This window comes from Bombina bombina, chromosome 8 (assembly GCF_027579735.1).
Source record: "Bombina bombina isolate aBomBom1 chromosome 8, aBomBom1.pri, whole genome shotgun sequence".
In the NCBI taxonomy this organism is placed as follows: domain Eukaryota; kingdom Metazoa; phylum Chordata; class Amphibia; order Anura; family Bombinatoridae; genus Bombina; species Bombina bombina.
The window spans coordinates 331822577-331844606 of record NC_069506.1 but is presented as its reverse complement, the minus strand read 5'-3'; the positions used below and the strand labels follow the sequence as shown (position 1 = coordinate 331844606).

The 22030-nt window shown below is 38.0% G+C and overlaps 1 protein-coding gene across 1 annotated transcript in view; it reads right to left on the bottom strand.

The window, feature by feature from the left end:
• KIRREL3 (kirre like nephrin family adhesion molecule 3) overlaps positions 1–20516 on the bottom strand; it is a 1250147-nt gene extending 1229631 nt beyond the window's left edge. Inside the window, exon 1 of the mRNA XM_053691559.1 lies at positions 20442–20516. The gene's annotated coding sequence lies outside the window, so the exon portion shown is untranslated. The remainder of the gene's footprint in view (positions 1–20441) is intronic.
• Positions 20517–22030: the final 1514 nt, after the last annotated feature.

The window sequence follows — 22030 nt, the reverse complement described above, 5'->3', positions numbered from 1 at the left end:
TACATTTTATACTCTGCAGTCGGTAAAAAAAGCAATTGGAAACACATTACAGGAAAAACTATTTTATAGTATACTGTCTCTTTAAAGCCCGTTAATAAATTATGCATTCAAAATTATTTACAGCATTGTAAATTATAAGTATGCACAATAAATATTTTAAAAGCATTTAAATCTATAATTTTGTTTACGAGGGGTTCTCTAACTGTTGAGGCTCACATCTACAGGCCCATTTATCAAGCTCTGTATGGAGCTTGAAGGGCCGTGTTTCTGGCGAGTCTTCAGACTCGCCAGAAACACAACTTATGAAGCAGCGGTCTAAAGACCGCTGCTCCATAACCCTCTCTGCCTGCTCTGAGCAGGCGGACAGGAATCGCCGGAAATCAACCCGATAGAATACGATCGGGTTGATTGACACCTCCGACACCTCCCTGCTGGCGGCCGCGAGTCAGCAGGGGGCGGCGTTGCACCAGCAGCTCTTGTGAGCTGCTGGTGCAATGTTAAATGCGGAGAGCGCATGGCTCCCAAAATCAACACAGACTGTGGAAACTTCACACTGGACTTCAAGCATCTTGCAGTGTGTGCCTCTCCATTCTTCCTCCATACTCTGGGTCCTTGGTTTCCAAAATTTGCTCTTATCAGAAAAGAGGACCACTGAGCAACAGACCAGGTCTGTTTTTCTTTAGCCCAGGTAAGACGCTTCTGATGTTGTTTGTTGTTCAGGAGTGGCTTGACAAGAGGAATACGACATTTGAAGCCCATGTCCAGGATCCGTCTGTGTGCGGTAGCTTTTAATGCACTGACTCCAGCCTTAGTCCACTCCTTGTGAAAGTCCCCAACACTTTTGAATGGCCTTTTCCTGACAATCCTCTCCAGGCTGCGGTCATCCCTGCTGCTTGTGCAACTTTTTCTTCCATACTTTTCCCTTCCACATAACTTTCTATTAATGTGCTTTCATACAGCACTTTGGGAACATCCAACTTCGTTTACAATTACCTTTTAAAGGCTTTCCCTCCTTATGGAGGGTGTCAATGATGGTTTTCTGCACAACTGTCAGGTCAGCAGTCTTTCCCATGATTGTGATTCCTACTGAACCAGACTGAGAGACCATTTAAAGGCTCAGGAACCCTTTGCAGGTGTTATGGCTTAATTAGCTGATTAGAGTGGGACACTTTGAGCCTAGAATATTGCACCTTTTCACAATATTCTAATTTTCTGAGATTGTGGATTTGGGGTTTTCATGAGCTGTAAGCCATAATCATCACAATTATGACAAATCACGGCTTGAACTATCTTGCTTTGCATATATATATCCGTGTGTACAGATGTATTTATATGTGTATATGTTTTACAGACATATATACATATATAGACAGATAAATACATATGAACACATATACAGACATATATACAGTGCATTGGAGCCCTCTGCAATCAAGTAGCTAAAAACATGTAAATTATATTTATGCAAAACGTGATCAGGTTTGCACGTGAGTAAGAGTGTTTTTTCCACTTTTTGCACCTTATTGAAGTCTATGGCAGAATACATTAATGTGGTTGTGATATTCAAAGTACAGCTTTTTGTGAGTGTCGGGTTAGCGATCATGTGAAAAATTTTACATTCAAAACACTTAATTATAGCAAAGTGAATGCATGAGCGGGAGTAATAACTAGCACTCCACTCGTAATCTAGATCTTTTTGTGGAAATAATGTGTTTGATGTCCCCTTAAATCTTAAATTTGCAGATTTCAAATGTTTCTATATTTTATTGTGATGTCATCTGACCATAGGAAAATGTTCATGGCATTTCTGTATAAATAGAGGATATAAGGTAGGAAGTTTGCACCAATAGATAATGTGTTTAATAGTAATATGTATAAAGGGTCAGCTAGTGTGTATATGCCATAACATTATAAGGTTAGAGTTAGATGGGGTTGTGCAACCCCAGCATACTATAGAGCAGCAACTACAGTGCTTAAGAAAGTAGTTTAACACTTTTTTAAAATGTTTTGCTAGGTACCATGTGTATGAACTGTATGCAGTGCTAATCTACATTAAAATGAGCACACATTGGTACAGATGTGGCTGATAGTATTGGTACCCTTCCACTTTATTAGGAAAACACACAATTTTCTCTGGACTAAGTAAAAATTGACAAAAGTAGTTTTGGTCTCCATCATTCTTTATTTCAAATGTGATAGAACAGAAACTTAGCTTTTGATTTATTACTTCACATATTATTATAAACAGTAGAACAAATGTAAATGGCACAGACATAAGTACTCTTAGCCTAATATTTCTTGGCACAGCCTTTGGAGACAATGACTGCAAACAAGCACTTTCTGTAGCTCTGAATGTACACTTTGGATTTTGACCCACTCTTCTTCAGCAAACTGCTCCAGTTTGCTCAAGTTTGATGGGCGTCTTTTCCCCACCGCGAGTTTCAGCTCTTTCCACAGATGTTCGATGGGATTCAATCTGGACTCATCAAAGTACAATGTTTTCTTCTCATCCATACTTGGGTGCTTTTTGAGGTATGTTTTGGGTGATTATCCTGCTGGAGGACCTATGACCTGCGACTGACACAGCTTTCTGACACTGGGAAGTACGTTTCACTCCAGAATGCCTTTATATAGTCTTCTGATTTCATTGTGTCCTGCACAGATTCTAGGCACCCAGTGCCAGATGCAGAAAAGCAACCCCAAAGCATCAATGAGCCTCGTCCATGTTTCAGGGTAGGAATGGTGTTCTTTTCTGTAAAAGCTTCTTTTTTCCTTCTGTAAACATGGAATTGTTGTGATTTGTGAAAAAGCTCTACTTTTGTTTTGTCTAGAAGGACTATGACTTGTCAGCTTCCATTTTAGCAAGCTACAGTCAAGCTTTTTGGTTTTTCTCTTTTAAAATGCAAGAGTACCAATAGTATAAAATACAAGGGTACCAATAGTATAAAATACAAGGGTACCAATAGTATAAAATACAAGGGTACCAATAGTATAAAATACAAGGGTAACAATAGTATAAAATACAAGGGTACCAATAGAACAAATTACAAGGGTACCAATAGTATAAAATACAAGGGTACCAATAGTATAAAATACAAGGGTACCAATAGTATAAAATACAAGGGTACCAATAGTATAAAATACAAGGGTACCAATAGTATAAAATACAAGGGTAACAATAGTATAAAATACAAGGGTACCAATACAACAAATTACAAGGCTACCAATAGTATAAAATACAAGGGTACCAATAGTATAAAATACAAGGGTACCAATAGTATAAAATACAAGTGTAACAATAGTATAAAATACAAAGGTACCAATAATATAAAATACAAGGGAACCAATAGTATAAAATGCAAGGGTAACAATAGTATAAAATACAAGGTTACCAAAAGTATAAAATACAAAAATACCAATAGTATAAATCACAATGGTACCAATAGTATAAAATACAAGGGTACCAATAGTATAAAATACAAGGGTACCAATAGTATAAAATACAAGGCTAACAATAGTATAAAATACAAGGGTATCAATAGTATAAAATACAAGGGTATCAATAGTATAAAATACAAGGGTACCAATAGTATAAAATGCAAGAGTACCAATAGTATAAAATACAACAGTACCAATAGTATAAAATACAAGGGTACCAATAGTATTAAATACAAGGATACCAATAGTATAAAATACAAGGATACCAATAGTATAAAATACAAGAGTACCAATAGTATAAAATACAACAGTACCAATAGTATAAAATACAAGGGTACCAATAGTATTATATACAAGGATACCAATAGTATAAAATACAAGGGTACCAATAGTATAAAATACAAGGGTACCAATAGTATAAAATACAAGGGTACCAACAGTATAAAATACAAGGCTGCCAATAGTATAAAATACAAGGGTACCAATAGTATAAAATACAAGGGTACCAATAGTATAAAATACAAGGGTGCCAATAGTATAAAATACAAGGCTACCAATAGTATAAAATACAAGGGTACCGATAGTATAAAATACAAGGGTACCAATAGTATAAAATACAAGGGTACCAATAGTATTATATACAAGGGTACCAATAGTATTATATACAAGGGTACCAATAGTATAAAATACAAGGGTACCAATAGTATTATATACAAGGGTACCAATAGTATAAAATACAAGGGTACCAATAGTATTATATACAAGGGTACCATTAGTATAAAATACAAGGGTACCAATAGTATTATATACAAGGGTACCATAGTATTATATACAAGGCTACCAATAGTATAAAATACTAGGGTACCAATAGTATTAAATACAAAGGTACCAATAGTATAAAATACAAGGGTACCAATAGTATAAAATACAAGGGTACCAATAGTATAAAATAAAAGGATACCAATAGTATAAAATACAAGGCTACCAATAGTATAAAATACAAGGGTACCAATAGTATTATATACAAGGGTACCAATAGTATAAAATACAAGGCTACCAATAGTATAAAATACAAGGGTACCAATGTATTATATACAAGGGTACCAATAGTATAAAATACAAGGGTACCAATAGTATAAAATACAAGGGTACCAATAGTATTATATACAAAGTTACCAATAGTATAAAATACAAGGGTACCAATAGTATAAAATGCAAGGGTACCTATAGTATTATATACAAGGGTACCAATAGTATAAAATACAAGGGTACCAATAGTATTATATACAAGGGTACCAATAGTATAAAATACAAGGCTACCAATACTTTCGCCATGTCTGTAAGCATGCTGTGTGCTCCATTTGTAGAATGTGCATGTAAAGTCCATATCTTGCCTATGTTTAGCAAACAAATGCCGACATTTCCCCCATACCTACTTTTTAATGCACTTTTCTGTACTGCCCCAGCATACTGTTGACTCCCATGACCGTTTAAATGTGCATAAAAGCCCCAATTCAGTTTACCGTATTTAAAAACATAATATTCACACCCCACTTAAAAGTTTTCTGCTTTTAAAAACACTAAAGACACTTTTGACAGTAGGCAATAACTCTCTATGGGGTAATTCATGGTAGCACACAGTTGGGAAAGGTATAGGAGGTGGCTTTAGTGGTTTCAGAAAATAAAATATTTTTATAAAGTATCAGAATGCACATTAATGTGAAAAGGAGGAATATTAGTGCTTTTTTATTATTATTATTGAGATTGCAAGGGGTAAATGTATTAAAGTGTGGACGGACATGATACAATGTATAGTATCATGTCCGCCGCACATCGATAAATGCCGACAGCATATACGCTGTCAGCATTTATCATTGCACCAGCAGTTCTTGTAAACTGCTGGTGCAATGCAGCCCCCTGCAGATTAGCGGCCAATTGGCCGCTAGCAGGGGGTTTCAATCAACCCGATTGTATTCGATCGATTGATGATTTCTGTCCGCCGCCTCAGAGCAGGCATACAGGTTATGAAGCAGCAGTCTTGATAAATTGACCCCCAAGTATTTTTCTTTTATTTATTTTTTTATTTCAATACTAACAACAAAATCACTTTTTCTTTAAAGGGATACTAAACCCCTTTTTTTTTTCTTTCGTGATTCAGATATAGCATGCACTTTTAGGCAACTTTCTAATTTACTTTTATTATCAAATTGTCTTTGTTCTCTTGCTACCTTTATTTAAAAAGCAGGAATGTAACGCTTAGGAGCCGGCCCATTTTAGGTTCAGCACCCTGGATAGCGCTTGCTTATTGGTGGCTACATTTAGCCACCAATAAGTAAGCATAACCCAGGTTCTGGACCAAAGCAAGAGAGCAAAGAAAATTTGATAATAGGAGTAAATTAGAAAGTTAATTAAAATTGCTGCTCTATCTGAATCATGAAAGAAAAAAAATTGGGTTTAGTGCCCCTTTAATGGCAGCTTTATCGTGTTTTTTTTTTTTTTTTTAAATGTATATACTGGATTTTAGCAGTGAAAATAAATTCAAGTTATCAATCTTATTTTAAACTTGTTTTTTATCAATGAAAAACTAATTCTACTTGCAAGAACAGTATGTACCTTAATAGTATAGTTATAGGGAAATAGACAATAAATTGTAAGGAAAACGCACATGGTATAATGATGTCGCTGTGTCATTCCTCTTTGTATGTTTAGCAGTTCTGTTTTTACAACAATGATTATTATAATTTTATGAAACATATGGCTGTTTATTTTGTGTATAAGCTGTTTATATGGCACAAAGATATAGATATTGTTCTGGGTAATAGAACAATGAGGGTGACCTTGTCTTCAAAAGAACTGATGAGCTATTAAGTCCAAAGGTACCACGTTATATCATTGTGTAGTGTTATGTTGTGCCATTTATGCCGTCCCAGCAGTTGAACCTGTCTCACAATGTACTGTATTGTATAGATGCAATAGAAACTGCAGGCACATTTGTTCCAATGACTTACACTTGTGTGCAGACAACTTCTAATACTCAGAAAAAGCGCTAAAGCCCAGCTGGTATTGCAGGGCATTGCTGGCATAGTAAGGGTTCAGCTCAATGTAGAAAATACAAAATAAATATAGAAATGATAGCCCTATTATAATAGAATCTAAATTTAAATCTCTCTTAGCAACTCTTCTTTCCTAGTTATTACGTATAATTATTAATGGGACAGGTCATTTTAAGACACTTCTAAATTCACTTCTTTTCATTTGTTCGATTGGTATCTTTTTTTGAACAGTAAATCTACATATATTTAGCATGCACTACTGGGAACTAGTTCTTTGATTAATGGCTACATATATTTGTCTCTTGTCATTGGCTCGCCAGATGTGTTTAGCTAGTTCCCAATAGTGTATTGCTGTTCTAAAGCTGATTTAACTATGTGTTTAATCCATTTGCAGGGGTTAAGCACATAGTTATATGCATGCATTAGAGCAATAATACAATTCACTAACATATTAGTGTCCCTTTTGTTTTTGTTTTTTAAACACAGAATAAACATCACTTTTTGTGGGTCATTTAATAGCTCTTCAGATATCTATCTCCTTGTCCTTTTTTAGTCTGTTTTTGTTTTTTAGTGATTGGATGTCCAGGACTATTCCCCCTGAGTCCTAAAATACTTTTATATGCTCTAAACTCAATCTTACCGCTGTAAAAGTTTGTTTATCAATGTCTGTGCCAATTTGATCTCAGGAAATATTGTGAGCAGATATGACTGTATTTCTGCTTGTCCACTTTAGAAACAATGTGCCGATTACATGAAGCATTCAGTTTCTATCTTTTATCCACATACCCACATGCAGTGACCTGCAGCCCAAGAATTTACAGGCTGTGAATGCCTGGAGGCTTCATTTTGTAGACAAAAACTTCCTTAAAAGCTGCAGTCCATTTTCAGCCTTTCGTTACCATGCAAATCTGCTTCAGGCTGCATGGAACCCTGTGGCCAGTTATTACAATAAAATCTTTCACTAACTTCCTCCAGCCAATCACTCCTTTTGTCATTATAATTAAACAGTAGTTTGCAGCTACCTCACAGTGGGTCTATAGTGCAAATTTGCTGATCCGGTACTCATCTCATTCTTTTTAGTGTAGACCCTAGCAAATCCCTGAGGCTCCTGCGACCTGTCACCGCTGTGTGAGCTGACTGCACGGTACAAGAAAATGTATAAAAGAAAAAAAAAAAAAAACAGAAAGATGTAGCAGTATCTGCTTGTAAAATAAGTTTTATACATCTCAGTGTGATTTATTGGATTACATATCTGAAATATATAAAAGATGAAAAGTACAAAATATTTACTGTTTCTTGCATGACCTGTATATTGTTATGAGATGTAAAAATATACATGAAACTCTCCAATTCACTTCTATTATCAAATTTACTCTCTAAATTTTCTATTGTTATCCTGTGTGAAGAACATACCTAAATAGGCTAAAGGGTGCAATTTAGCAACAAATTGATTCTAAGGGGTCGATTTAACAATGTCTGTCCGACATAATACGTTGTCCGAAACACATCGCTGAATGCTGACAGCATACGTTCTGGTGAACTGCTTGTGCAATGCCGCCCCCTGCAGATTGGCCGCTAGCAGGGGTTGTCAATCAACCCCATCGTATCTGATTGGGTTTATTGCTGTCCTCCGCTCAGAGCAGGTGGAACAGGTAAGGAGCAGCGGAAACAGGGGCATCAGGTGCTGTTTGTCCCTTGATAAATCGGCCCCTAAAAGTAAATTGGAAAGTTTTTTTGTTTGTTTTTTTCTTCCAGATTGTACACTGTGTCTGAATCATTAAAGAAAATGTTTGAGCATTGCAAATCTTTAATTTATGTTTAAGATAGCCATATGCATATAAAGTATAAATTCCCAAATGTCTTTACAGTATTCCACCTCAGTTAGAAGTCAGTGACTGAATTATCAAACTGTGGCAAATCATGTCTACCCGACCTCGCTAAATGCCAACAGCATACGATGTCGGCATTTAACATTGCACAAAAATTTCTGGTGAAATGCTTGTGCAATGCCGCCCCCTGCACATTCGCCGCACATTCAGGGGTGTCAATCATCACAAATGTATCTGATCACCTCAAAGGTGGCGGATAAGTTAAGGAGCAGCATTAACTTAAGTTTCCGGCGAGCCAAAAACCTCGGGGGTAGATTGCAGCATCCGCTGCTTGATAAATCTACCCCCATGGATCAACTACCATCAACTATGCGAATTACACCACTACCTGCTATTCTCCAAACTAAGATAATGAATCTTTGCTCTAGTGTCACTCTTCTTGTGAAAAATACTTTAGGCTCCATGTACGAAGCAGTGAGAGCCTTGCAGGGCCGGTACGATGCAGCGAGAGCCTTGCAGGGCCGGTACAAAGCAGCGAGAGCCTTGCAGGGCCGGTACAAAGCAGCGAGAGCCTTGCAGGGCCGGTACGAAGCAGCGAGAGCCTTGCAGGGCCGGTACGAAGCAGCGAGAGCCTTGCAGGGCCGGTACGAAGCAGCGAGAGCCTTGCAGGGTGGTACGAAGCAGCGAGAGCCTTGCAGGGCCGGTACGAAGCAGCGAGAGCCTTGCAAATTTTGGGCAGACTGGTTTGGTCTATGGTTCTTATCTACTATCAAAATGTATGTTTCTATTTTGGGTTTCGTGTAACTTTAAGTGCCCAATACTTAACTCATGCACATGAATTTAGAACTTATTGCTAAGTAGTTAAAACAATCACAATCTCCCCGACTTGCGAAACACAGTAATTGTAAATGTCTGCAATTGCAGAATATTCCTATCTTGCGGCTAGATTACGAGTTTTACGTTAGAGACTGTGCAGTGCTAACGAGCAGTTTTCACTCACCGCTCACTTACCTGCAGTGCTGGTATTACGAGTTTTTACAAACCTGTCGTTAAAAGACAAGAAGTGAGCGTTGAGCAAAAATTAGCTCATTACCGCACTCCAATACCAGCACTACCTAAGTCAGCAGTGAGCTGGTCGTGCGTGCTCGTGCACAATTTCCCCATAGGGATCAATGGGGAGAGCCAGCTAAAAAAAGTCTAACACCTGCAAAACGTGCACCAGCGTAAAACTCCTTAACGCAGCCCCATGGATTCCTATGGGGAAATAAAAGTTATGTCTACACCTAACACCCTAACATGAACCCTGAGCCTAAACACCCCTAATCTTACACTTATTAACCCCTAATCTGCCACCCCCAACATTGTCGACACCTACATTATACCTATTAACCCCTAATCTGCCACCCACAACATCGACACCACCTACATTATGTTTTTAACCCCTAATCTGCCGCCCCCAATGTTGCCGCCACCTACCTACACTTATTAACCCCTAATCTGCCGTCCCCAACATCGCAGCCACTATAAAAAACATATTAACCCCTAAACCGCCGCACTCCTGCATTGCAAACACTAGTTAAATATTATTAAACCCTAATCTGCCGTCCTTAACATCGCCGCCACCTACCTACATTTATTAACCCCAAATCTGCTGCCCCCAACGTCGCCGCCACTATACTAAATGTATTAACCCCTAAACCTAAGTCTAACCCTAACACCCCCTAACTTAAATATAATTAAAATAAATCTAAATAAAATTACTATAATTAACTACATTATTCCTATTTAAAACTAAATACTTACCTATAAAATAAACCCTAATCTAGCTACAATATAACTAATAGTTACATTGTAGCTAGTTTAGGTTTTTTTTTAATTTTACAAGCAAGTTTGTATTTATTTTAACTAGGTAGAATAGTTACTAAATAGTTATTAACTATTTACTAACTACCTAGCTAAAATAAATACAAATTTACCTGTAAAATAAAACCTAACCTAAGTTACAATAACACCTAACACTACACTATAATTTAATAAATTAACTAAATTAAATACAATTACCTAAATTAAATTAAATTAGCTAAAGTACAAAAAAAAAACCCCACTAAATTACAGAAAATAATAAACAAATTACAGATATTTAAACTAATTACACCTAATCTAATAGCCCTATCGAAATAAAAAGGCCCCCCCAAAATAAAAAAAACCTAAAGGAACCTTCATTCATCGGGTAGTCGTCAGATGAAGAGGATGCTCCGCCTCGGATGTCTTGAAGATGAAGCCGCTCCGCGTCGGATGGATGAAGATAGAAGATGCCGTCTGGATGAAGACTTCTGCCCGTCTGGAGGACCACTTCGCCCGGCTTGGATGAAGACTTCTCCCGGCTTCATTGAGGACTTCAGCCCAGTTGGATGAAGACTTCTGCTGCTTCCTTGAGGATGGATATCCGATCTTCAGAATTGTAAGTTGATCTTCAGGGGGTTAGTGTTAGGTTTTTTTAAGGGTGTATTGGGTGGGTTTTATTTTTAGGTTAGGGTTTGGGCCTGCAAAAGAGCTAACTGCCCTTTTAAGGGCAATGCCCATCCAAATGCCCTTTTCAGGGCAATGGGGAGCTTAGTTTTTTTTAGAAAGTATTTTATTTGGGGGGTTGGTTGTGTGGGTGGTGGGTTTTACTGATGGGGGGTTGTTTGTATTTTTTTTTACAGGTAAAGAGCTGATTACTTTGGGACAATGCCCTGCAAAAGGCCCTTTTAAGGGCAATTGGTAGTTTAGTTTAGCCAATCAGATTCAAGTTCAATTGGATTGGCTGATCCAATCAGCTAATCAGATTGAGCTCGCATTCTATTGGCTGTTCCGATCAGCCAATAGAATGCGAGCTCAATCTGATTGGCTGATTGGATCAGCCAATCCAATTGAACTTGAATCTGATTGGCTGATTCAATCAGCCAATCAGATTTTTCCTACCTTAATTCCAATTGGCTGATAGAATCCTATCAGCCAATCGGAATTCGAGGGACGCCATCTTGGATGATGTCACTTAAAGGAACCTTCATTTGTCGTAGTCGTTGGTAGGAAGAGGATGTTCTGCACCGGAGGTCTTGAAGATGGAGCCGCTCCTCGTCGTATGGATGAAGATAGAAGATGCCGCTTGGATGAAGATGTCTGCCGGTCTGGATGTCCTCTTCTGCCCGGATAGGATGAAGACATCTGCCGCTCCGGATGTCTTCTTTTGGTCCATCTCTGCTCGGCTGAGTGAAGACGACTCAAGGTAGGGAGATCTTCAAGGGGTAGTGTTAGGTTTATTTAAGGGGGGTTTGGGTTAGAGTAGGGGTATGTGGGTGGTGGGTTGTAATGTTGGGGGGTGGTATTGTGTTTTTTTACAGGCAAAAGAGCTGATTTCTTTGAGGCATGCCCCGCAAAAAGCCCTTTTAAGGGCTGGTAAGGTAATAGAACTGTTAACTATTTTAATTTAGATTAGGGTAGGGAATTTTTTTATTTTGGGGGGCTTTGTTTTATTAGGGGGCTTAGAGTAGGTGTAATTAACTTAAAATTCTTGTAATCTTTTTTTATTTTTTGTAATTTAGTTTTTTTTTTTTTGTAATTTAGTTTTTTTTTTTTGTAATTTAGTTTAGTTTATTTAATTGTAGGTACTTGTAGTTAAGTGATTTAATTTATTTATTGATAGTGTAGTGTTAGGTATAATTGTAATGTAGGTTAGGATTTATTTTAAAGGTAATTTGGTAATTATTTTAACTAGGTAGCTATTAAATAGTAAATAACTATTTAATAACTATTGTACCTAGTTAAAATAAATACAAAGTTGCCTGTAAAATAAATATAAATCCTAAAATAGCTACAATATAATTATTCGTTATATTGTAGCTATATTAGGGTTTATTTTACAGGTAAGTATTTAGTTTTAAATAGGAAGACTTTAGTTAATAATATTTAATTTATTTCGTTAGATTACAATTATATTTAATTTAGGGGGTGTTAGGGTTAGGGTTAGACTTAGCTTTAGGGGTTAATACATTTATTAGAGTAGCGGCGAGGTTCGGTCGGCAGATTAGGGGTTAATGCTTGAAGTTAGGTGTCGGCGATGTTAGTGAGGGCAAATTAGGGGTCAATAATATTTATTATAGGGTTTTTGAGGCGGGAGTGAGGCGGTTTAGGGGTTAATACATTTATTAGAGTAGCGGCTAGGTCCGGTCGGCAGATTAGGGGTTAATAAGTGTAGGTAAGGTAGCGGCGACGTTGGGAGGGGCAGATTAGGGGTTAATAAATATTATGTAGGTGTCAGCGATGTTAGGGGCAGCAGATTAGGGGTACATAGGGATAATGTAGGTGGCGTCGGTGTGCGGTCGGCAGATTAGGGGTTAAAAAATTTATTAGAGTGGCAGCGATGTGGGAGGACCTCGGTTTAGGGGTACATAGGTAGTTTATGGGTGTTAGTGTACTTTAGAGCACAGTAGTTAAGAGCTCTAAAGTACTTATTAGCACTTTAGTTATGAGTTTTATGTTACGGCGTTATACCATAAAACTCTTAACTACTGACTTTTAAATGCGTTAGGACTCTTGACAGGGTAGGGTGTACCGCTCACTTTTTGGCCTCCCAGGACAGACTCATAATACCGGCGCTATGGAAGTCCCATAAAAAAAAGACTTCACAAAGTTTATGTAAGTCGCTTTGTGGTAAGGCCAAAGAAGTGTGCATTGACCCTAAACCTTCAAGACTCGTAATATCAGCGGGCATAAAAAAGCAGCGTTAGGACTTCTTAACGCTGCTTTTTTACCCTAACGCACAACTCGTAATCTAGCCGCAAGTTTGTAAAAACTTTCTCTTTGTATAGAACAAGAGGCATCTTAAAAACCTTGCAGATAGAATAAGGGATTTAGTGTGGGCAATTTGGGGGGTCAATCAGACTGACTTAAGGAAGATCCTATACTCCAGTGAAGTATCTCATCTGACCTGTCTCACTAATTCAAAACTGGCATGGTTATCTCAAGTTTACCTCTCAAGTTTACCTTTTTTTTTAAGTTTTTTGCATATATAAGAGTGGACTGTTTTATAAAGGGTATATTTTTTCCTGCTCAATGTATTTATTTTGTAAGGTTCTGAAGGTGTTTTTGTGTTGACCGTGTCCTTCATAGTGGGGCTTGTTCTATATGGCGAGGAAATAAGGCATTAGTGTTAGATGTGGCTCAATTGATTAAGAGATGGTACAAACCTCAATTTCAAGTTGCAATTTTACTTTTTTTTGGCAAGATATTTATTTAGTTTGTAGGTTTTATGGAACCTATGCAATTTTCTTAAGAAGTACTACCTATGATCCATGTTGGTATACAACACCTGCAGATGCTTTTTAAAACATATCACTAACAATTATCCACCCCCAGCAATGTCTCCAACACTTACTAATAACATTTGTATTAAGGTTTATATTTTACTTGACATAATATGCTTTTATATGTTTACTGAATTATATTATGTGATATTAATTGACAAATAATAGTTTTGCCTTATTATTTTATTTATTGTTGTTTGATGCATTCTGTTAACATTTTTATCTCATTTTGTATTTTAATAATTTTATCTACACTTTATATTTACATAGTTTTCATTTTCTACTAGTTTACTAGTCCTTGACTATCTCTCTCTCTATCTATCTATCTATCTATCTATCTATCTATCTATCTCTCTGTCATCTATCTATCTATCTATCTATCTATCTATCTATCTATCATATATCTCTCTATCTATCATCTATCTATCTATAGCTATCTATCTATCTATCTATCATCTACCTATCTATATCTATCTATCTCTATCATTTTTATTTATCTATCATCTATCTATCATCTATCTTTTCATCTCTCTCTCTCGTATACATATATGTAAGTATGTATGATTTATCCATTGCATATCATTTAAATCATGGGGTGTTGTCTTCTTTCTATATGATTTCAGTTTTCAGAATAAGATTACATTTTAGGACAGTTTTAAAACAAAATAAATGACTGCAATCTATCTACACCGAAATCCAGTTTAGTCCCAGTAATGCATTCTCCTAAACAGAAATGGCTAAACAGGAATTGACAAGTGCTCACGAAACCAGCAAGTGGTACAGACAAGGCATAAATGAAACGTCAACAAGCATTGACCATCACCAGTCTCCCCCTCTCTCCAACAAATCTCAAGCTCCTGGTCCTTAACATGTGTTTATTGATTATTACTTAACACAGGAAACTGTCACAGATTGATGGCAAATAGCAAACAAAGCTGATCTCCTCTAAGATATCTGATTTCTTCTTTTTCTAAACTCAAATTATTTCCCACGTTGCATGCAGTAATCCTCCTTATTTATAGGGCAGTCTCCTAGTTTCATTCAAGATCTTCCTAACCCAAGGGCATAACTAGACCTCATTGGGCCACAGGCAAAGGCTGCAGCAGGACCCCATGTCAACTTAATTAACAGCAGCCACACAGAGCAAGATGAGCTGTTTCTCTGTGACTGTGAGTCTTCCTTCCCCCTTGGTTAGCCTGTTCTTATGCAGCCTTCCTGTACAAATATGGTGGCTGCAAAAACATGGACATCTTGGAAACTGTGCCACCATTCTGTAAAGACAAATTCAAATGTGAGCCCAGGTTTTCAAGGGACATTCATGATGCAGGTGGATGCCTGGCCCACCAGACCCACCTGTAGTAAGGCCACTACTGATTGCATGGCAAGATGGGCCTTGTAGAGCTACAGGTCTGTTTTCCACTAAGACCCCTGTAGTTATGCCCCTGAATCAACACCCAACTTGCTTTAAACCACTTTAGGCTCCATTTTTTCCCTTATCATGTTAGTACTTTAGTACCAGTCTCCTACCTATCACTTATGCACATCTATCTTAATATTTTGATAATAGTTTCTGTCTCACACCACTCATACTACTTGTTTTAGGTCCAGGCTATCTCTTCTTTCCACCACTCATGAATCTTCCTCTTTTAGGCGTTATTTACCTACTACCTGTACTGCTGTATATTTTTTCAGAATCTGCTTATTTTACAATCAGTCTCCTTCCAATCTCCTTTGCATGATGCCTCTATTGTGCTCTTACTCATCAGAATTATCATCATTCTTAATTTCCCCTTTCTCCTTCACCAACACAAATCTTCCTCTTATGTCTCATTCCCTGGAATATCCAGCCCTCCCAAAGATGCTATAAAACTCATCCTTTTCCTCCTTGAGTCTGCAAGGATGACTTTGCAAATATTGCTTAGACTTAGAAAAGTCTAACAAGGTTTCTTTATTTTCTGTACTGATACTGATGTCTCTCAGTAAGTTAACTGCCTCATACTTGGTTACCAAATTCACTGGCATCTAAGGTGTTAATCATTGTTTCTAATTTAGTAATAGTGATATCATATTTATTGAATAATATGCATATTCCCCCATAAAAAGTGTAAATACATCAACTCTCTGTTTTATTTTATTTCTATATTTTTCACATTTCTAACATTCAGATAATAATGCATCTGATAAGCTGGCTGGATGGATTTGTAGTATATTTTGAGTTCTGAAAGTGACAAGTCTCTAATATGACATCTGACACTCTTCTGAGAGTTGGCTTGCTATGTAGTTCCAAAGTGCAATTACAGGTATAGGTAGAAATGGGACTTATGGGAATTTTTCTAAATCTCCTTTAATAAGACTGAAGTACACTGTATTACATTTGTCTTTCAATACTCTTTTTTCCCTTTCCAGCCTGCAATGCATAACAAATAATGAAAACGTGGTGATTTAGAAAAATTGCAACAAGGGGAAATACACATTTTTTTGTAATCTTCCAGATTTAAAAGTAGAATATTTTATTTTCAATAGTAAATTTAGAAGTAGCTAGGGAGGGTAGACAATGATACATCACATTTGTATAGAACGCTGTAGATAAAACATGATTTAAACACCAGCAGACAGCATTAAAGGGTTGTTCTAGCACAAAAATAAAATCCTATATTTCATTAGAACATTTTTATTTTAATAAATCCCTTTCCTTCAATGTGTATTTAACCCTGTGAAATACATAGTCATAGGTATACTACCCTTTCACTCCAGATGAGAATGCACCAAATGAGACGCAAACATATGTAAATATGCTCCAGTCACTGGCTGTACCTTCATCTAGAGAAAAATGAGATGTTACATGAGTGCATTTAAATAATGAATGAAAAGGTCAACAAGAAAAACACACAAAGTTGAAATATCAAAATCAAAACTAATCAGTATATTTTAATTCTTACAGAAAATCATGATTTGAATGTCAAAAGGTCAAAAGTATTTACTTTTAAATGAAATCTTACCATTAAATATAGCTTGGTGGTTGGTTAATTTAGGCTCTGTTTTTGTTTTTTTCTTAGAGTAAAATCTCATGTAAGAAATTATACTTTAAGCTTCCTGCATTTGAATTAGCTGAGATTGGAGAGTTATGTTTAAGGTTAAATTATTCTATCTATTGGGTACTTATAGAGCACAAACTAATCACCCATGAGGGTCTCAAGGCGCTAAGGGAATAGGATAGGAGGAGGGGGGGGGGGGCGTTCAGTCGAAGAGCCAGGTTTGGAGGTCCTGTCTGAACTTTGTAAGGGAGGTGGATTGTCTGAGGTGCAGCGGGAGGATGTTCCATGTCTTTGCTGCCATGTAAGAGAAGGATCTTCTGACTGCTTTGACTTTGCTGATGCGGGGGATGACTGCGAGTGCTTGGTCGGCCGATCGGAGTTGTCTGATGGGGGTGTAGAAATGTATGCTGTGGTTGATGTATTTGGGTCTGATGATGTGTAGAGCCTTGATCGTGTGGGTAAGGAGCTTGAAGATGATTCTCTTGTTGATAGGGAGCCAGTGAGGGTTCCTTAGGTGTTCGGTTATTTGGTATTGGCGCGGGATGTCCAGGATGAGTCTGGTTGACGCGTTCTGGATATGTTGGAGTCTCTTTTGGAGTTTGATGGTGGAGCCGGCGTAGAGTGCGTTGCCGTAGTCCAACCAGCTGCTGATGAGGGCGTGGGTGACTGTTTTCTTGGTTTTCGATAGGGATCCACTTGAAGATTTTCCGTAGCAGGTGGCGAATGTGGAAGCATGTTGAGGTGATGGCATTGATTTGTCGGTCCATGGAGAGTGAAGAGTCCATTTGGGTGGGGTGTCAGTGGGTATAGGGGGGTGGGTGGTGGAGGTTGAGTTATGAGGCGTGGAACTGTCATAGATGTCGAGGATCTTGAGGTGGAAGGGTGCAGTGAGGGTATCTCAGAGGTCCTGGGAGGGTGGGATGTCGGTGGTGTGGCTGTTGGGTTTAGAGAATTATTTAATGACTGAGAACAACTCCTTGCTGTTGTGTGCGTTAGAGTTCATTCTGTCTTAGATGACGTTTTTTTTTGGCGGTTTTTATGAGGTGGTGGTGGGTGGTGATTGCTTCCTTAAAGGCAGCTTTTTCCAGCAGGGTCTTGCTGGATCTCCAGGTTCTTTCCAATTGTCTGCAGTGGTGTTTGGAGTCCTGAAAGGCCAGGGTGAACCAGCTGGCTTTGTTGATGGTTTGGCGGCTGGATGGTTTCTTGGGTTTTCGAGAGTGTTGGAGCAGTCTGTGATCTAGCGGTGGAGGTTGCGGGCAGAGGAGTTGGCATCTGTGGAGGTGGGTGCGGAAGTTTGTTTAGGGTGCAGTGCAGTTGGTCTTGGGTGATGTTGTTCCAGTTTCTGCTGGGTGGGTGGTACTGCCAGAGGTGGGTGATGGGTTTGATGAAAGAGAAGTGTATGCAGTGGTGGTCATTCCAGAGGAGTTTGGTGATGTGATTGACTGAGATGTGGTTGCCAGCGGAGAAGATTGAGTTGAGGGTGTGGCCAGCTGCATGGGTTGGGTAGTTTACGAGTTGCTTCAGTCCGATGGTTCCAAGGTTCTCCAGGAGGGTGGAGGTGTTGTGATTGTTGGGGTTGTCAAGATGGAAGTTGAGGTCACTGAGGAGGATGTAGTCTGTTGAGGCGAGGCAATGGGGTGCGATGTGGTCAGTGATGGAGTCGCAGAAAGCGGGATGAGGTCCGGGAGGTCTGTAGATGAGGGTGCCATGGAGGGTGGTGTTGGGGTTGACCTGGATCTTGAAGTGTAGGTGTTCCAGGCCTGGTGAGTGGTCGTCAGAGCTGGTTGTGACTTGGATGGTGTGTTTGTTGATGATGGCGATGCCTCCTCCAGATCTGTTGCTGCTGTCTTTGTGGCAGATCTTGTAGCCGTCGGGTATTGCAGTGGCGATGTCCAGTGCTGATGCGGGGTTCAGCCAGGTCTCAGTAAGGAAGGCGACGTATGGGGAGGTGGAGTCTAGCAGATTCCAGATTTCAAGGGCGTGCTTGTGGATGTAGCGGGTGTTGAGGAGGATGCAGTTGAGGTAGTTACGGCTGTTTTTGGGTAGTTTAATTGGTTGGGTTGTTGTCCGGAGGGAGGGGAAGGAGCAGTTGCGGCAGGTAAAGAGTCGAAGGTGTTGGTCAGGGATGCGCGGTGGCAGGCGGACGATCTACCAGTGTTGAGCGCGTGGAGGGTGCTGGTGTTGTAATGGCAGCGGTTTCTGGAGCCAAGGTTCATGGCGTTGCGTGCGGTCAGGCACGGACGGGCACTGAAGGGCTTGCCTTCGGCACGTCAGCTGCGCGCCCACTGCATGGTTGTGCAGTGAGCACCATTAAATACAGCAGGAAGGTGGGTGGGCTAGTTAGATGGCAAGCTGGAGTGGGAGTAGATGCTAAAGAAAAACAAACAGAGGGCAACAAAACCAGCAGAAATACAGAGGGAGAAAAGAGAGAAAGACTTCTTTATTCTTTCATAGACTTCTTTTTTCTTTCATAGAAAAAGATGAAAGTGGAACACATTGAATTTCAGAGGATAATGACGGTCCAAAATTTAAATATATACCCACAATCATTTTATATGTATTTGCTGTTTTGGTCATTTGATAATTATGGGATTAACAGACAGTACATTCCAAATGGATTTAACCATGTTCAATTTCTCTTGTGAAGGACACAATTTCCACCCATTCGGAATTATGCAATAAAATAGAATTATCTGGTTAGTCAGAAGATTTTCAGGTGGGGCTTCATAAAGTTTAATATTAATGATAATCTGTTAATAATAATATCTAGAACATCTTGTAATTGTGTGTGTAAGTAACTCTTTTGTAGGGTTTATGTTTTCATTCATTTTTTTTTTTCGATGCAACACTCTTGAGGTTGAAATTATTTGCCACTTTTCCTATAATTATTTGATATCATGATATCATATAGTTTTGAGTTGCCATCAAAGGTTGAATGGATGATTGGATTTAATAATGGCTGTTAGAGACACCCAGTTTTAGTGCTTCCCATGTTTGCTTTACATTTGTATAAAACAAGTTAAAAAAGTTGACAGTTGTATATTCTGTCACCCAACTTTTAAAAGTGGACACGAGTGTAAGGGCCAACGGAGAGCTGTACATCTTTTTTTTTTTTTTACTGCTCATCACCAGGATCACAGAGGACTACCCACCCCATGATCAATGTAGGAGAAAGGCAAAATAACCTCAGTGTAAGCCATTAATCACAGAAGTAATAAACAAAAAACATCTCAAAATAAACAAAGACCATCCCTTATTGTGTGGGATTACCACAGACAAAAAGTTGTTCCAGCCTTCTACTCCCATTTGAATGAACCTAGGGATACTAAAAATATCAGTGGCCACTATATAGAAACCACATTTAATCAATTGTGAAAGGATTTAATTGGATTGTTTAGCTCCTAGAATTAGATTAAATAAATTATGTTTATAACTATCTCTTTAAAAGTATTAATGATTCCCAATGTGATTTTAATCACAAAACTGGTGGGTTAATTAGTTTATTTCATATGGAGAGAAAACTCATGAATTAATAGTGATTTCAATGTTTTTGGAAGCAGAGTTTTTTAACTCTAAATTTGATAAATAAATCTCCTTGGACTACATTAGAGAAAGTATTTTAATTACATATAAATATTTTGGCTGGATTTAAAGCCCTGGCATCACTGATGTTTAATATCAGAGGAATCATGTTTCTTTTTTATGATTTCTCTGTGCTATAAAATATATAACAGTACTCACAGTAACAGTGAAAGGAATCCCTATATTTGGTCCTTCAAAAAGCTGTGAAGGTATTTTTCATTCTTTCAGTCCTTCTCATAACCGTGACAGCGGGACTGTGCTACCACAATGTACCTCGATGTCTCATCAGAATTAAGTGTCCATGTTCAATTTTAATTAGCCCCTGAGCGGTCTTTTCAAAAGGTTGGCTGCACAACAGATTCCAAACTCCCTCCCAACTCAGCTCCTCTCCTCTGAAAAGACATTCAGAGTCTGAGAATGACGATACAAAATAGAGGAATTTTGTTATTTGGAAAATGTCAGCTGGTTAAGTTTAAGAACAGTAAGAAAGGAACTGAACTTTCTCAGCAGTGAGATCAGGCAATGAGGGGGGAGGTAACGAGTAAAGCGTGAGCAGCTGCCAAAAATGTTCAGGTTAGAATGTCATTCAAATGGTGAATATGAACTTTACCTCTGAAGGCTTTAGACTGGAAGAACAAATTAGCTTGGCTTACAATACTACTTAAGATTTTAATATAAAATGTTGAGTTACACAAAACAACTTAGCAATAAGCTTTTATTTTTTAGTGCCCCCCTTCTAATGTACTTTAACTTTGAAAACCATGGCTTTTATAATTCTTAGAAATGAAATAACATCATTCACAGCTATCATTGCTTACACTGTTACAAATCCTTCCAAATTTGACTTTAAGAGATAAGAACTGCAAAACAATGTACTTTATACTAACAATTAGACTGTGGCTAGACTTGTCAGCTGCAGAGTCAGACCTAAGCCTAGATTGGCTTCTCCCAATGGCACAAGTTGTGGCTGGAGTTTTGCTTTTTTTAAAAAAGTTGCAGCAAACACAAAGCTAGTTTCTTTTAAAAAAAATGAGACTTGGCTAATGTGTTATCCTATAACAGACAACAGAAATGTCTTGTAATTACAAGGTGTTTACTGTCCCTTTAAATGAACCTAAACAAATATGTTACACTAATACAAGAAACTATAGGTTCTGAGGCTGGATTTACATAGTCTAACCCTATTTCCTACTCTCTCATCTTTACCTATTACTACCCAAGCTCCTATAGAAATATTTAATGCACGCAACCAAGAACTTCTCATTCAAGCATATTATTTTATTGTCATTGCACATTACAGAATAGAGATGTGCATTCGTTTTTAACGCGACAAAAATCCAAAAAATGCACCAATGAAAATATTCAGTATTCATTAGTTTCCTTAAAACACTTAATACTTTCCTTAAAAATACTCTCCATGCCCCGGACTGCCCTGCCCTACCCAACAATATAATAATGTCAGTGCTAGACATGTAGCCATGTTTACTGGTGGAATATTAAAAACATTTTCCAATTTACTTTTATTTTCAACTTTACTTCTTTTGCTTGGTTGCAATTTATTTCCTTACAATGAGCATATATAGGTATACTAAGGAGTATGCACGTGACTTGAGCACTATATAGCAGTGTTTGTAACAATTTTATACATATAAAGCCAGATTACAAGTGGCGAGCTAATCATAAACAATTTTGCTGGACTACTCTACTATTAACATGTGATTACAAGTCCATGGTAAAGCCCGTTAACC